The 14,758-nt window shown below is 37.3% G+C and overlaps 12 non-coding genes across 12 annotated transcripts; all 12 read right to left on the reverse strand.

Moving 5' to 3' along the window:
* Window positions 1-1,805: 1,805 nt before the first annotated feature.
* On the reverse strand, window positions 1,806-1,896 carry TRNAR-UCU (transfer RNA arginine (anticodon UCU)). Its single transcript is given in 2 exon segments — window positions 1,806-1,841; window positions 1,860-1,896. It is a non-coding gene; the product is annotated as a tRNA-Arg (tRNA).
* Window positions 1,897-2,223: 327 nt separating this feature from the next.
* On the reverse strand, window positions 2,224-2,296 carry TRNAK-UUU (transfer RNA lysine (anticodon UUU)). The gene has a single exon. It is a non-coding gene; the product is annotated as a tRNA-Lys (tRNA).
* A 1,518-nt stretch (window positions 2,297-3,814) lies between these two features.
* Window positions 3,815-3,905, reverse strand: TRNAR-UCU (transfer RNA arginine (anticodon UCU)). Its single transcript is given in 2 exon segments — window positions 3,815-3,850; window positions 3,869-3,905. It is a non-coding gene; the product is annotated as a tRNA-Arg (tRNA).
* A 1,918-nt stretch (window positions 3,906-5,823) lies between these two features.
* Window positions 5,824-5,914, reverse strand: TRNAR-UCU (transfer RNA arginine (anticodon UCU)). The gene is given in 2 exon segments: window positions 5,824-5,859; window positions 5,878-5,914. It is a non-coding gene; the product is annotated as a tRNA-Arg (tRNA).
* Window positions 5,915-6,241: 327 nt separating this feature from the next.
* Window positions 6,242-6,314, reverse strand: TRNAK-UUU (transfer RNA lysine (anticodon UUU)). The gene has a single exon. It is a non-coding gene; the product is annotated as a tRNA-Lys (tRNA).
* Window positions 6,315-7,832: 1,518 nt separating this feature from the next.
* On the reverse strand, window positions 7,833-7,923 carry TRNAR-UCU (transfer RNA arginine (anticodon UCU)). Its single transcript is given in 2 exon segments — window positions 7,833-7,868; window positions 7,887-7,923. It is a non-coding gene; the product is annotated as a tRNA-Arg (tRNA).
* Window positions 7,924-8,250: 327 nt separating this feature from the next.
* Window positions 8,251-8,323, reverse strand: TRNAK-UUU (transfer RNA lysine (anticodon UUU)). Its single transcript has one exon. It is a non-coding gene; the product is annotated as a tRNA-Lys (tRNA).
* A 1,518-nt stretch (window positions 8,324-9,841) lies between these two features.
* Window positions 9,842-9,932, reverse strand: TRNAR-UCU (transfer RNA arginine (anticodon UCU)). Its single transcript is given in 2 exon segments — window positions 9,842-9,877; window positions 9,896-9,932. It is a non-coding gene; the product is annotated as a tRNA-Arg (tRNA).
* Window positions 9,933-10,259: 327 nt separating this feature from the next.
* On the reverse strand, window positions 10,260-10,332 carry TRNAK-UUU (transfer RNA lysine (anticodon UUU)). Its single transcript has one exon. It is a non-coding gene; the product is annotated as a tRNA-Lys (tRNA).
* Window positions 10,333-11,850: 1,518 nt separating this feature from the next.
* On the reverse strand, window positions 11,851-11,941 carry TRNAR-UCU (transfer RNA arginine (anticodon UCU)). The gene is given in 2 exon segments: window positions 11,851-11,886; window positions 11,905-11,941. It is a non-coding gene; the product is annotated as a tRNA-Arg (tRNA).
* Window positions 11,942-12,268: 327 nt separating this feature from the next.
* Window positions 12,269-12,341, reverse strand: TRNAK-UUU (transfer RNA lysine (anticodon UUU)). The gene has a single exon. It is a non-coding gene; the product is annotated as a tRNA-Lys (tRNA).
* A 1,523-nt stretch (window positions 12,342-13,864) lies between these two features.
* TRNAR-UCU (transfer RNA arginine (anticodon UCU)) lies at window positions 13,865-13,955 on the reverse strand. The gene is given in 2 exon segments: window positions 13,865-13,900; window positions 13,919-13,955. It is a non-coding gene; the product is annotated as a tRNA-Arg (tRNA).
* Window positions 13,956-14,758: the final 803 nt, after the last annotated feature.

The raw sequence follows: 14,758 nt of genomic DNA on the forward strand, positions 1-14,758 counted from the left end.
ATTATATTCACCGTCTCAAGTTACATGATACCTTAGGTAAGTCTACGTACGACTTAAGTTTAGTCAAATGGCACATGATATATGAGGCAGATGTGCATTTCACAACTCCATGAAAGACGTTTTTGCAATTTTAGTAATGGAATATCTTATTCGTCATGCAGGGGAACACAAAAAGAGCATCCAATTAGAGTAATTTTTCTTTAAAGGAAGCAACCGCCTGAACAGGGACTTGAACCCTGGACCCTCAGATTAAAAGTCTGATGCTCTACGGACTGAGCTATCCAGGCTCTGCTATACTCTGTCTTAAAATCAGCTAAACAAATGTGGACGTACACTGACCTACACTCTGTGTATTAATATGGTTACATATATTAGCAATCAAATTTGTAGAGTTTAATAACAAATTGATGTTTTAACCCCTTCCATGCTCATGACGAGCTCAGCTCGTCGTGCAGTACACTTGTCGTGTGCTTATGACGAGCTGAGCTCGTCATGAACAATGGATTTACAGATCATTCAGCACAGGAGGAAAATCTCCTGTAGCATTGAAGGTGTTAAGCATTTGAAATTTCAGCAGCACACGTAATCCATTTTAAATCCTGAAATTTGTACTATCTCATTTTCGGCTGACTTAGAAATCATGTGTCTAAAATGACCTTGTGAAATCAATAAAGTGCCAAATACTATTACTACCTACCAAATTACATACATTTTCACCAGTTTCTTTGGGAACTTCCTCTTGGGCATAGATTATGCAATGTTTTCAAAGCAAACAGTCTCTGTTTAAGTAGACTTTCTTTCACTGCCATTTTGGTAAATGTTTCTGGTGATGCAGACGCAGGCATTGCTTGTTACTGCTTCAATTAGTTATAAAATAAGAGGAGGGATAAAATTGACCCAGCTGGTGTTTGAACACAAAGCCTTTGAATGCTTTTGCTACATTCGTCTAGGACTCCAAGCCGCTATCCATTGCACTAGAGATCCGACCTGATTCAACACGGTGATCAGAGATTCACAAATAAAAAGATGACCTATCAGCTGTTGACCAACTTTATCAAGTTAATCGGACACTACCTTACATTTTGAACATTGAATTGGGTAAAAGATAATCAACAAACTACATGATACAGTTTGGGTAAGTCTTCTTAACCCTTGTCAAAGAATGTAGAAGACAGATGGGTATGTAATGACTTGATTAAGACTTTTTTGAAACATCTCGAATAGGACTCCCCATTCATTGGATCCTGAAAAGAGTATGCAATTGATATACCTTTTCTTTAACCAAGCCGCCTGAACAGGGACTTGAACCCTGGGCCCTCATATTAAAAGACTGATGCTCTCCCGACTGAGCTATCCAGGCTCGGAGAGGCCGCTCCACAAAATGACCTTATCAACATTTGGAAGTGTCCCAACTATCACTACGTTTCTTAAGATGGTTGCCGGTATTAAGTACTGAATACGCGGAATATAATAATGAATTGGTACTTCAAGCATTTGAAATCTCTTCAGTAAATTTAACCTTATTGTAAGTCCTGAAATTGCTACTATCTCATTTTTTTTGCTGACTTAGAAGTCATATGTTTTTATTGACATTGTAAAATTAAGGAAGGGCCCAAAATCTTACTTCTGAGTAAATTACATTTTCATAAGTACAGCTGCCAATTTCCTCTTCTGCAAAGATTGCGTAATTTGAATAGTATCTATTTAAAATAGACTTCCTTTCACTGCCCTTTTTGGTGAAGCAGAAGCATGCATGCACTGTATATTACTCTTTTAAACAGTTATGAAATAAATAGGGATAAAACTGACTCTGGTGGGATTCGAACCCACAACCTTTGAATATCTTTTTTACATTCTCCTAGAAGTCCAATGCGCTATCCATTGCGCCACAGAGCCAATACGCTCTAATTAGGTGCAGAGATATTCTGAAATGAAATAATGTTGATCAGCTTTATAAAGTTCATTTGATACTATAACCATGGATTTATTTTGAATATTGAATTGGGGAAATTATATTCACCGTCTCAAGTTACATGATACCTTAGGTAAGTCTACGTACGACTTAAGTTTAGTCAAATGGCACATGATATATGAGGCAGATGTGCATTTCACAACTCCATGAAAGACGTTTTTGCAATTTTAGTAATGGAATATCTTATTCGTCATGCAGGGGAACACAAAAAGAGCATCCAATTAGAGTAATTTTTCTTTAAAGGAAGCAACCGCCTGAACAGGGACTTGAACCCTGGACCCTCAGATTAAAAGTCTGATGCTCTACCGACTGAGCTATCCAGGCTCTGCTATATTCTGTCTTAAAATCAGCTAAACAAATGTGGACGTACACTGACCTACACTCTATGTATTAATATGGTTACATATATTAGCAATCAAATTTGTAGAGTTTAATAACAAATTGATGTTTTAACCCCTTCCATGCTCATGACGAGCTCAGCTCTTCGTGCAGTACACTTGTCGTGTGCTTATGACGAGCTGAGCTCGTCATGAACAATGGATTTACAGATCATTCAGCACAGGAGGAAAATCTCCTGTAGCATTGAAGGTGTTAAGCATTTGAAATTTCAGCAGCACACGTAATCCATTTTAAATCCTGAAATTTGTACTATCTCATTTTCGGCTGACTTAGAAATCATGTGTCTAAAATGACATTGTGAAATCAATAAAGTGCCAAATACTATTACTACCTACTAAATTACATACATTTTCAGCAGTATCTTTGGGAATTTCCTCTTGGGCATAGATTATGCAATGTTTTCAAAGCAAACAGTCTCTGTTTAAGTAGACTTTCTTTCACTGCCATTTTGGTAAATGTTTCTGGTGATGCAGACGCAGGCATTGCTTGTTACTGTTTCAATTAGTTATAAAATAAGAGGAGGGATAAAATTGACCCAGCTGGTGTTTGAACACAAAGCCTTTGAATGCTTTTGCTACATTCGTCTAGGACTCCAAGCCGCTATCCATTGCACTAGAGATCCGACCTGATTCAACACGGTGATCAGAGATTCACAAATAAAAAGATGACCTATCAGCTGTTGACCAACTTTATCAAGTTAATCGGACACTACCTTACATTTTGAACATTGAATTGGGTAAAAGATTATCAACAAACTACATGATACAGTTTGGGTAAGTCTTCTTAACCCTTGTCAAAGAATGTAGAAGACAGATGGGTATGTAATGACTTGATTAAGACTTTTTTGAAACATCTCTAATAGGACTCCCCATTCATTGGATCCTGAAAAGAGTATGCAATTGATATACCTTTTCTTTAACCAAGCCGCCTGAACAGGGACTTGAACCCTGGGCCCTCAGATTAAAAGACTGATGCTCTCCCGACTGAGCTATCCAGGCTCGGAGAGGCCGCTCCACAAAATGACCTTATCAACATTTGGAAGTGTCCCAACTATCACTACGTTTCTTAAGATGGTTGCCGGTATTAAGTACTGAATACGCGGAATATAATAATGAATTGGTACTTCAAGCATTTGAAATCTCTTCAGTAAATTTAACCTTATTGTAAGTCCTGAAATTGCTACTATCTCATTTTTTTTGCTGACTTAGAAGTCATATGTTTTTATTGACATTGTAAAATGAAGGAAGGGCCCAAAAACTTACTTCTGAGTAAATTACATTTTCATAAGTACAGCTGCCAATTTCCTCTTCTGCAAAGATTGCGTAATTTGAATAGTATCTATTTAAAATAGACTTCCTTTCACTGCCCTTTTTGGTGAAGCAGAAGCATGCATGCACTGTTTATTACTCTTTTAAACAGTTATGAAGTAAATAGGGATAAAACTGACTCTGGTGGGATTTGAACCCACAACCTTTGAATATCTTTTTTACATTCACCTAGAAGTCCAATGCGCTATCCATTGCGCCACAGAGCCAATACGCTCTGATTAGGTGCAGAGATATTCTGAAATGAAATAATGTTGATCAGCTTTATAAAGTTCATTTGATACTATAACCATGGATTTATTTTGAATATTGAATTGGGGAAATTATATTCACCGTCTCAAGTTACATGATACCTTAGGTAAGTCTACGTACGACTTAAGTTTAGTCAAATGGCACATGATATATGAGGCAGATGTGCATTTCACAACTCCATGAAAGACGTTTTTGCAATTTTAGTAATGGAATATCTTATTCGTCATGCAGGGGAACACAAAAAGAGCATCCAATTAGAGTAATTTTTCTTTAAAGGAAGCAACCGCCTGAACAGGGACTTGAACCCTGGACCCTCAGATTAAAAGTCTGATGCTCTACGGACTGAGCTATCCAGGCTCTGCTATACTCTGTCTTAAAATCAGCTAAACAAATGTGGACGTACACTGACCTACACTCTGTGTATTAATATGGTTACATATATTAGCAATCAAATTTGTAGAGTTTAATAACAAATTGATGTTTTAACCCCTTCCATGCTCATGACGAGCTCAGCTCGTCGTGCAGTACACTTGTCGTGTGCTTATGACGAGCTGAGCTCGTCATGAACAATGGATTTACAGATCATTCAGCACAGGAGGAAAATCTCCTGTAGCATTGAAGGTGTTAAGCATTTGAAATTTCAGCAGCACACGTAATCCATTTTAAATCCTGAAATTTGTACTATCTCATTTTCGGCTGACTTAGAAATCATGTGTCTAAAATGACCTTGTGAAATCAATAAAGTGCCAAATACTATTACTACCTACTAAATTACATACATTTTCAGCAGTTTCTTTGGGAACTTCCTCTTGGGCATAGATTATGCAATGTTTTCAAAGCAAACAGTCTCTGTTTAAGTAGACTTTCTTTCACTGCCATTTTGGTAAATGTTTCTGGTGATGCAGACGCAGGCATTGCTTGTTACTGCTTCAATTAGTTATAAAATAAGAGGAGGGATAAAATTGACCCAGCTGGTGTTTGAACACAAAGCCTTTGAATGCTTTTGCTACATTCGTCTAGGACTCCAAGCCGCTATCCATTGCACTAGAGATCCGACCTGATTCAACACGGTGATCAGAGATTCACAAATAAAAAGATGACCTATCAGCTGTTGACCAACTTTATCAAGTTAATCGGACACTACCTTACATTTTGAACATTGAATTGGGTAAAAGATAATCAACAAACTACATGATACAGTTTGGGTAAGTCTTCTTAACCCTTGTCAAAGAATGTAGAAGACAGATGGGTATGTAATGACTTGATTAAGACTTTTTTGAAACATCTCGAATAGGACTCCCCATTCATTGGATCCTGAAAAGAGTATGCAATTGATATACCTTTTCTTTAACCAAGCCGCCTGAACAGGGACTTGAACCCTGGGCCCTCAGATTAAAAGACTGATGCTCTCCCGACTGAGCTATCCAGGCTCGGAGAGGCCGCTCCACAAAATGACCTTATCAACATTTGGAAGTGTCCCAACTATCACTACGTTTCTTAAGATGGTTGCCGGTATTAAGTACTGAATACGCGGAATATAATAATGAATTGGTACTTCAAGCATTTGAAATCTCTTCAGTAAATTTAACCTTATTGTAAGTCCTGAAATTGCTACTATCTCATTTTTTTTGCTGACTTAGAAGTCATATGTTTTTATTGACATTGTAAAATTAAGGAAGGGCCCAAAATCTTACTTCTGAGTAAATTACATTTTCATAAGTACAGCTGCCAATTTCCTCTTCTGCAAAGATTGCGTAATTTGAATAGTATCTATTTAAAATAGACTTCCTTTCACTGCCCTTTTTGGTGAAGCAGAAGCATGCATGCACTGTTTATTACTCTTTTAAACAGTTATGAAATAAATAGGGATAAAACTGACTCTGGTGGGATTCGAACCCACAACCTTTGAATATCTTTTTTACATTCACCTAGAAGTCCAATGCGCTATCCATTGCGCCACAGAGCCAATACGCTCTAATTAGGTGCAGAGATATTCTGAAATGAAATAATGTTGATCAGCTTTATAAAGTTCATTTGATACTATAACCATGGATTTATTTTGAATATTGAATTGGGGAAATTATATTCACCGTCTCAAGTTACATGATACCTTAGGTAAGTCTACGTACGACTTAAGTTTAGTCAAATGGCACATGATATATGAGGCAGATGTGCATTTCACAACTCCATGAAAGACGTTTTTGCAATTTTAGTAATGGAATATCTTATTCGTCATGCAGGGGAACACAAAAAGAGCATCCAATTAGAGTAATTTTTCTTTAAAGGAAGCAACCGCCTGAACAGGGACTTGAACCCTGGACCCTCAGATTAAAAGTCTGATGCTCTACCGACTGAGCTATCCAGGCTCTGCTATATTCTGTCTTAAAATCAGCTAAACAAATGTGGACGTACACTGACCTACACTCTATGTATTAATATGGTTACATATATTAGCAATCAAATTTGTAGAGTTTAATAACAAATTGATGTTTTAACCCCTTCCATGCTCATGACGAGCTCAGCTCTTCGTGCAGTACACTTGTCGTGTGCTTATGACGAGCTGAGCTCGTCATGAACAATGGATTTACAGATCATTCAGCACAGGAGGAAAATCTCCTGTAGCATTGAAGGTGTTAAGCATTTGAAATTTCAGCAGCACACGTAATCCATTTTAAATCCTGAAATTTGTACTATCTCATTTTCGGCTGACTTAGAAATCATGTGTCTAAAATGACATTGTGAAATCAATAAAGTGCCAAATACTATTACTACCTACTAAATTACATACATTTTCAGCAGTATCTTTGGGAATTTCCTCTTGGGCATAGATTATGCAATGTTTTCAAAGCAAACAGTCTCTGTTTAAGTAGACTTTCTTTCACTGCCATTTTGGTAAATGTTTCTGGTGATGCAGACGCAGGCATTGCTTGTTACTGTTTCAATTAGTTATAAAATAAGAGGAGGGATAAAATTGACCCAGCTGGTGTTTGAACACAAAGCCTTTGAATGCTTTTGCTACATTCGTCTAGGACTCCAAGCCGCTATCCATTGCACTAGAGATCCGACCTGATTCAACACGGTGATCAGAGATTCACAAATAAAAAGATGACCTATCAGCTGTTGACCAACTTTATCAAGTTAATCGGACACTACCTTACATTTTGAACATTGAATTGGGTAAAAGATTATCAACAAACTACATGATACAGTTTGGGTAAGTCTTCTTAACCCTTGTCAAAGAATGTAGAAGACAGATGGGTATGTAATGACTTGATTAAGACTTTTTTGAAACATCTCTAATAGGACTCCCCATTCATTGGATCCTGAAAAGAGTATGCAATTGATATACCTTTTCTTTAACCAAGCCGCCTGAACAGGGACTTGAACCCTGGGCCCTCAGATTAAAAGTCTGATGCTCTCCCGACTGAGCTATCCAGGCTCGGAGAGGGCGCTCCACAAAATGACCTTATCAACATTTGGAAGTGTCCCAACTATCACTACGTTTCTTAAGATGGTTGCCGGTATTAAGTACTGAATACGCGGAATATAATAATGAATTGGTACTTCAAGCATTTGAAATCTCTTCAGTAAATTTAACCTTATTGTAAGTCCTGAAATTGCTACTATCTCATTTTTTTTGCTGACTTAGAATTCATATGTTTTTATTGACATTGTAAAATTAAGGAAGGGCCCAAAATCTTACTTCTGAGTAAATTACATTTTCATAAGTACAGCTGCCAATTTCCTCTTCTGCAAAGATTGCGTAACTTGAATAGTATCTATTTAAAATAGACTTCCTTTCACTGCCCTTTTTGGTGAAGCAGAAGCATGCATGCACTGTTTATTACTCTTTTAAACAGTTATGAAATAAATAGGGATAAAACTGACTCTGGTGGGATTCGAACCCACAACCTTTGAATATCTTTTTTACATTCACCTAGAAGTCCAATGCGCTATCCATTGCGCCACAGAGCCAATACACTCTGATGAGGTGCAGAGATATTCTGAAATGAAATAATGTTGATCAGCTTTATAAAGTTCATTTGATACTATAACCATGGATTTATTTTGAATATTGAATTGGGGAAATTATATTCACCGTCTCAAGTTACATGATACCTTAGGTAAGTCTACGTACGACTTAAGTTTAGTCAAATGGCACATGATATATGAGGCAGATGTGCATTTCACAACTCCATGAAAGACGTTTTTGCAATTTTAGTAATGGAATATCTTATTCGTCATGCAGGGGAACACAAAAAGGGCATCCAATTAGAGTAATTTTTCTTTAAAGGAAGCAACCGCCTGAACAGGGACTTGAACCCTGGACCCTCAGATTAAAAGTCTGATGCTCTACCGACTGAGCTATCCAGGCTCTGCTATACTCTGTCTTAAAATCAGCTAAACAAATGTGGACGTACACTGACCTACACTCTGTGTATTAATATGTTTACATATATTAGCAATCAAATTTGTAGAGTTTAATAACAAATTGATGTTTTAACCCCTTCCATGCTCATGACGAGCTCAGCTCGTCGTGCAGTACACTTGTCGTGTGCTTATGACGAGCTGAGCTCGTCATGAACAATGGATTTACAGATCATTCAGCACAGGAGGAAAATCTCCTGTAGCATTGAAGGTGTTAAGCATTTGAAATTTCAGCAGCACACGTAATCCCTTTTAAATCCTGAAATTTGTACTATCTCATTTTCGGCTGACTTAGAAATCATGTGTCTAAAATGACCTTGTGAAATCAATAAAGTGCCAAATACTATTACTACCTACTAAATTACATACATTTTCAGCAGTTTCTTTGGGAACTTCCTCTTGGGCATAGATTATGCAATGTTTTCAAAGCAAACAGTCTCTGTTTAAGTAGACTTTCTTTCACTGCCATTTTGGTAAATGTTTCTGGTGATGCAGACGCAGGCATTGCTTGTTACTGTTTCAATTAGTTATAAAATAAGAGGAGGGATAAAAATGACCCAGCTGGTGTTTGAACACAAAGCCTTTGAATGCTTTTGCTACATTCGTCTAGGACTCCAAGCCGCTATCCATTGCACTAGAGATCCGACCTGATTCAACACGGTGATCAGAGATTCACAAATAAAAAGATGACCTATCAGCTGTTGACCAACTTTATCAAGTTAATCGGACACTACCTTACATTTTGAACATTGAATTGGGTAAAAGATAATCAACAAACTACATGATACAGTTTGGGTAAGTCTTCTTAACCCTTGTCAAAGAATGTAGAAGACAGATGGGTATGTAATGACTTGATTAAGACTTTTTTGAAACATCTCGAATAGGACTCCCCATTCATTGGATCCTGAAAAGAGTATGCAATTGATATACCTTTTCTTTAACCAAGCCGCCTGAACAGGGACTTGAACCCTGGGCCCTCAGATTAAAAGACTGATGCTCTCCCGACTGAGCTATCCAGGCTCGGAGAGGCCGCTCCACAAAATGACCTTATCAACATTTGGAAGTGTCCCAACTATCACTACGTTTCTTAAGATGGTTGCCGGTATTAAGTACTGAATACGCGGAATATAATAATGAATTGGTACTTCAAGCATTTGAAATCTCTTCAGTAAATTTAACCTTATTGTAAGTCCTGAAATTGCTACTATCTCATTTTTTTTGCTGACTTAGAAGTCATATGTTTTTATTGACATTGTAAAATTAAGGAAGGGCCCAAAATCTTACTTCTGAGTAAATTACATTTTCATAAGTACAGCTGCCAATTTCCTCTTCTGCAAAGATTGCGTAATTTGAATAGTATCTATTTAAAATAGACTTCCTTTCACTGCCCTTTTTGGTGAAGCAGAAGCATGCATGCACTGTTTATTACTCTTTTAAACAGTTATGAAATAAATAGGGATAAAACTGACTCTGGTGGGATTCGAACCCACAACCTTTGAATATCTTTTTTACATTCACCTAGAAGTCCAATGCGCTATCCATTGCGCCACAGAGCCAATACGCTCTAATTAGGTGCAGAGATATTCTGAAATGAAATAATGTTGATCAGCTTTATAAAGTTCATTTGATACTATAACCATGGATTTATTTTGAATATTGAATTGGGGAAATTATATTCACCGTCTCAAGTTACATGATACCTTAGGTAAGTCTACGTACGACTTAAGTTTAGTCAAATGGCACATGATATATGAGGCAGATGTGCATTTCACAACTCCATGAAAGACGTTTTTGCAATTTTAGTAATGGAATATCTTATTCGTCATGCAGGGGAACACAAAAAGAGCATCCAATTAGAGTAATTTTTCTTTAAAGGAAGCAACCGCCTGAACAGGGACTTGAACCCTGGACCCTCAGATTAAAAGTCTGATGCTCTACCGACTGAGCTATCCAGGCTCTGCTATATTCTGTCTTAAAATCAGCTAAACAAATGTGGACGTACACTGACCTACACTCTATGTATTAATATGGTTACATATATTAGCAATCAAATTTGTAGAGTTTAATAACAAATTGATGTTTTAACCCCTTCCATGCTCATGACGAGCTCAGCTCTTCGTGCAGTACACTTGTCGTGTGCTTATGACGAGCTGAGCTCGTCATGAACAATGGATTTACAGATCATTCAGCACAGGAGGAAAATCTCCTGTAGCATTGAAGGTGTTAAGCATTTGAAATTTCAGCAGCACACGTAATCCATTTTAAATCCTGAAATTTGTACTATCTCATTTTCGGCTGACTTAGAAATCATGTGTCTAAAATGACATTGTGAAATCAATAAAGTGCCAAATACTATTACTACCTACTAAATTACATACATTTTCAGCAGTATCTTTGGGAATTTCCTCTTGGGCATAGATTATGCAATGTTTTCAAAGCAAACAGTCTCTGTTTAAGTAGACTTTCTTTCACTGCCATTTTGGTAAATGTTTCTGGTGATGCAGACGCAGGCATTGCTTGTTACTGTTTCAATTAGTTATAAAATAAGAGGAGGGATAAAATTGACCCAGCTGGTGTTTGAACACAAAGCCTTTGAATGCTTTTGCTACATTCGTCTAGGACTCCAAGCCGCTATCCATTGCACTAGAGATCCGACCTGATTCAACACGGTGATCAGAGATTCACAAATAAAAAGATGACCTATCAGCTGTTGACCAACTTTATCAAGTTAATCGGACACTACCTTACATTTTGAACATTGAATTGGGTAAAAGATTATCAACAAACTACATGATACAGTTTGGGTAAGTCTTCTTAACCCTTGTCAAAGAATGTAGAAGACAGATGGGTATGTAATGACTTGATTAAGACTTTTTTGAAACATCTCTAATAGGACTCCCCATTCATTGGATCCTGAAAAGAGTATGCAATTGATATACCTTTTCTTTAACCAAGCCGCCTGAACAGGGACTTGAACCCTGGGCCCTCAGATTAAAAGTCTGATGCTCTCCCGACTGAGCTATCCAGGCTCGGAGAGGGCGCTCCACAAAATGACCTTATCAACATTTGGAAGTGTCCCAACTATCACTACGTTTCTTAAGATGGTTGCCGGTATTAAGTACTGAATACGCGGAATATAATAATGAATTGGTACTTCAAGCATTTGAAATCTCTTCAGTAAATTTAACCTTATTGTAAGTCCTGAAATTGCTACTATCTCATTTTTTTTGCTGACTTAGAATTCATATGTTTTTATTGACATTGTAAAATTAAGGAAGGGCCCAAAATCTTACTTCTGAGTAAATTACATTTTCATAAGTACAGCTGCCAATTTCCTCTTCTGCAAAGATTGCGTAACTTGAATAGTATCTATTTAAAATAGACTTCCTTTCACTGCCCTTTTTGGTGAAGCAGAAGCATGCATGCACTGTTTATTACTCTTTTAAACAGTTATGAAATAAATAGGGATAAAACTGACTCTGGTGGGATTCGAACCCACAACCTTTGAATATCTTTTTTACATTCACCTAGAAGTCCAATGCGCTATCCATTGCGCCACAGAGCCAATACACTCTGATGAGGTGCAGAGATATTCTGAAATGAAATAATGTTGATCAGCTTTATAAAGTTCATTTGATACTATAACCATGGATTTATTTTGAATATTGAATTGGGGAAATTATATTCACCGTCTCAAGTTACATGATACCTTAGGTAAGTCTACGTACGACTTAAGTTTAGTCAAATGGCACATGATATATGAGGCAGATGTGCATTTCACAACTCCATGAAAGACGTTTTTGCAATTTTAGTAATGGAATATCTTATTCGTCATGCAGGGGAACACAAAAAGGGCATCCAATTAGAGTAATTTTTCTTTAAAGGAAGCAACCGCCTGAACAGGGACTTGAACCCTGGACCCTCAGATTAAAAGTCTGATGCTCTACCGACTGAGCTATCCAGGCTCTGCTATACTCTGTCTTAAAATCAGCTAAACAAATGTGGACGTACACTGACCTACACTCTGTGTATTAATATGTTTACATATATTAGCAATCAAATTTGTAGAGTTTAATAACAAATTGATGTTTTAACCCCTTCCATGCTCATGACGAGCTCAGCTCGTCGTGCAGTACACTTGTCGTGTGCTTATGACGAGCTGAGCTCGTCATGAACAATGGATTTACAGATCATTCAGCACAGGAGGAAAATCTCCTGTAGCATTGAAGGTGTTAAGCATTTGAAATTTCAGCAGCACACGTAATCCCTTTTAAATCCTGAAATTTGTACTATCTCATTTTCGGCTGACTTAGAAATCATGTGTCTAAAATGACCTTGTGAAATCAATAAAGTGCCAAATACTATTACTACCTACTAAATTACATACATTTTCAGCAGTTTCTTTGGGAACTTCCTCTTGGGCATAGATTATGCAATGTTTTCAAAGCAAACAGTCTCTGTTTAAGTAGACTTTCTTTCACTGCCATTTTGGTAAATGTTTCTGGTGATGCAGACGCAGGCATTGCTTGTTACTGTTTCAATTAGTTATAAAATAAGAGGAGGGATAAAAATGACCCAGCTGGTGTTTGAACACAAAGCCTTTGAATGCTTTTGCTACATTCGTCTAGGACTCCAAGCCGCTATCCATTGCACTAGAGATCCGACCTGATTCAACACGGTGATCAGAGATTCACAAATAAAAAGATGACCTATCAGCTGTTGACCAACTTTATCAAGTTAATCGGACACTACCTTACATTTTGAACATTGAATTGGGTAAAAGATAATCAACATGTCAAACTACATGATACAGTTTGGGTAAGTCTTCTTAACCCTTGTCAAAGAATGTAGAAGACAGATGGGTATGTAATGACTTGATTAACACTTTTTTGAAACATCTCGAATAGGACTCCCCATTCATTGGATCCTGAAAAGAGTATGCAATTGATATACCTTTTCTTTAACCAAGCCGCCTGAACAGGGACTTGAACCCTGGGCCCTCAGATTAAAAGACTGATGCTCTCCCGACTGAGCTATCCAGGCTCGGAGAGGCCGCTCCACAAAATGACCTTATCAACATTTGGAAGTGTCCCAACTATCACTACGTTTCTTAAGATGGTTGCCGGTATTAAGTACTGAATACGCGGAATATAATAATGAATTGGTACTTCAAGCATTTGAAATCTCTTCAGTAAATGTAACCTTATTGTAAGTCCTGAAATTGCTACTATCTAATTTTTTTTGCTGACTTAGAAGTCATATGTTTTTATTGACATTGTAAAATGAAGGAAGGGCCCAAAAACTTACTTCTGAGTAAATTACATTTTCATAAGTACAGCTGCCAATTTCCTCTTCTGCAAAGATTGCGTAATTTGAATAGTATCTATTTAAAATAGACTTCCTTTCACTGCCCTTTTTGGTGAAGCAGAAGCATGCATGCACTGTTTATTACTCTTTTAAACAGTTATGAAGTAAATAGGGATAAAACTGACTCTGGTGGGATTTGAACCCACAACCTTTGAATATCTTTTTTACATTCACCTAGAAGTCCAATGCGCTATCCATTGCGCCACAGAGCCAATACGCTCTGATTAGGTGCAGAGATATTCTGAAATGAAATAATGTTGATCAGCTTTATAAAGTTCATTTGATACTATAACCATGGATTTATTTTGAATATTGAATTGGGGAAATTATATTCACCGTCTCAAGTTACATGATACCTTAGGTAAGTCTACGTACGACTTAAGTTTAGTCAAATGGCACATGATATATGAGGCAGATGTGCATTTCACAACTCCATGAAAGACGTTTTTGCAATTTTAGTAATGGAATATCTTATTCGTCATGCAGGGGAACACAAAAAGAGCATCCAATTAGAGTAATTTTTCTTTAAAGGAAGCAACCGCCTGAACAGGGACTTGAACCCTGGACCCTCAGATTAAAAGTCTGATGCTCTACGGACTGAGCTATCCAGGCTCTGCTATACTCTGTCTTAAAATCAGCTAAACAAATGTGGACGTACACTGACCTACACTCTGTGTATTAATATGGTTACATATATTAGCAATCAAATTTGTAGAGTTTAATAACAAATTGATGTTTTAACCCCTTCCATGCTCATGACGAGCTCAGCTCGTCGTGCAGTACACTTGTCGTGTGCTTATGACGAGCTGAGCTCGTCATGAACAATGGATTTACAGATCATTCAGCACAGGAGGAAAATCTCCTGTAGCATTGAAGGTGTTAAGCATTTGAAATTTCAGCAGCACACGTAATCCATTTTAAATCCTGAAATTTGTACTATCTCATTTTCGGCTGACTTAGAAATCATGTGTCTAAAATGACCTTGTGAAATCAATAAAGTGCCAAATACTATTAC

The sequence above is a fragment of the Lissotriton helveticus genome, chromosome 1_1 (assembly GCF_964261635.1).
Source record: "Lissotriton helveticus chromosome 1_1, aLisHel1.1, whole genome shotgun sequence".
NCBI lineage: Eukaryota > Metazoa > Chordata > Amphibia > Caudata > Salamandridae > Lissotriton > Lissotriton helveticus.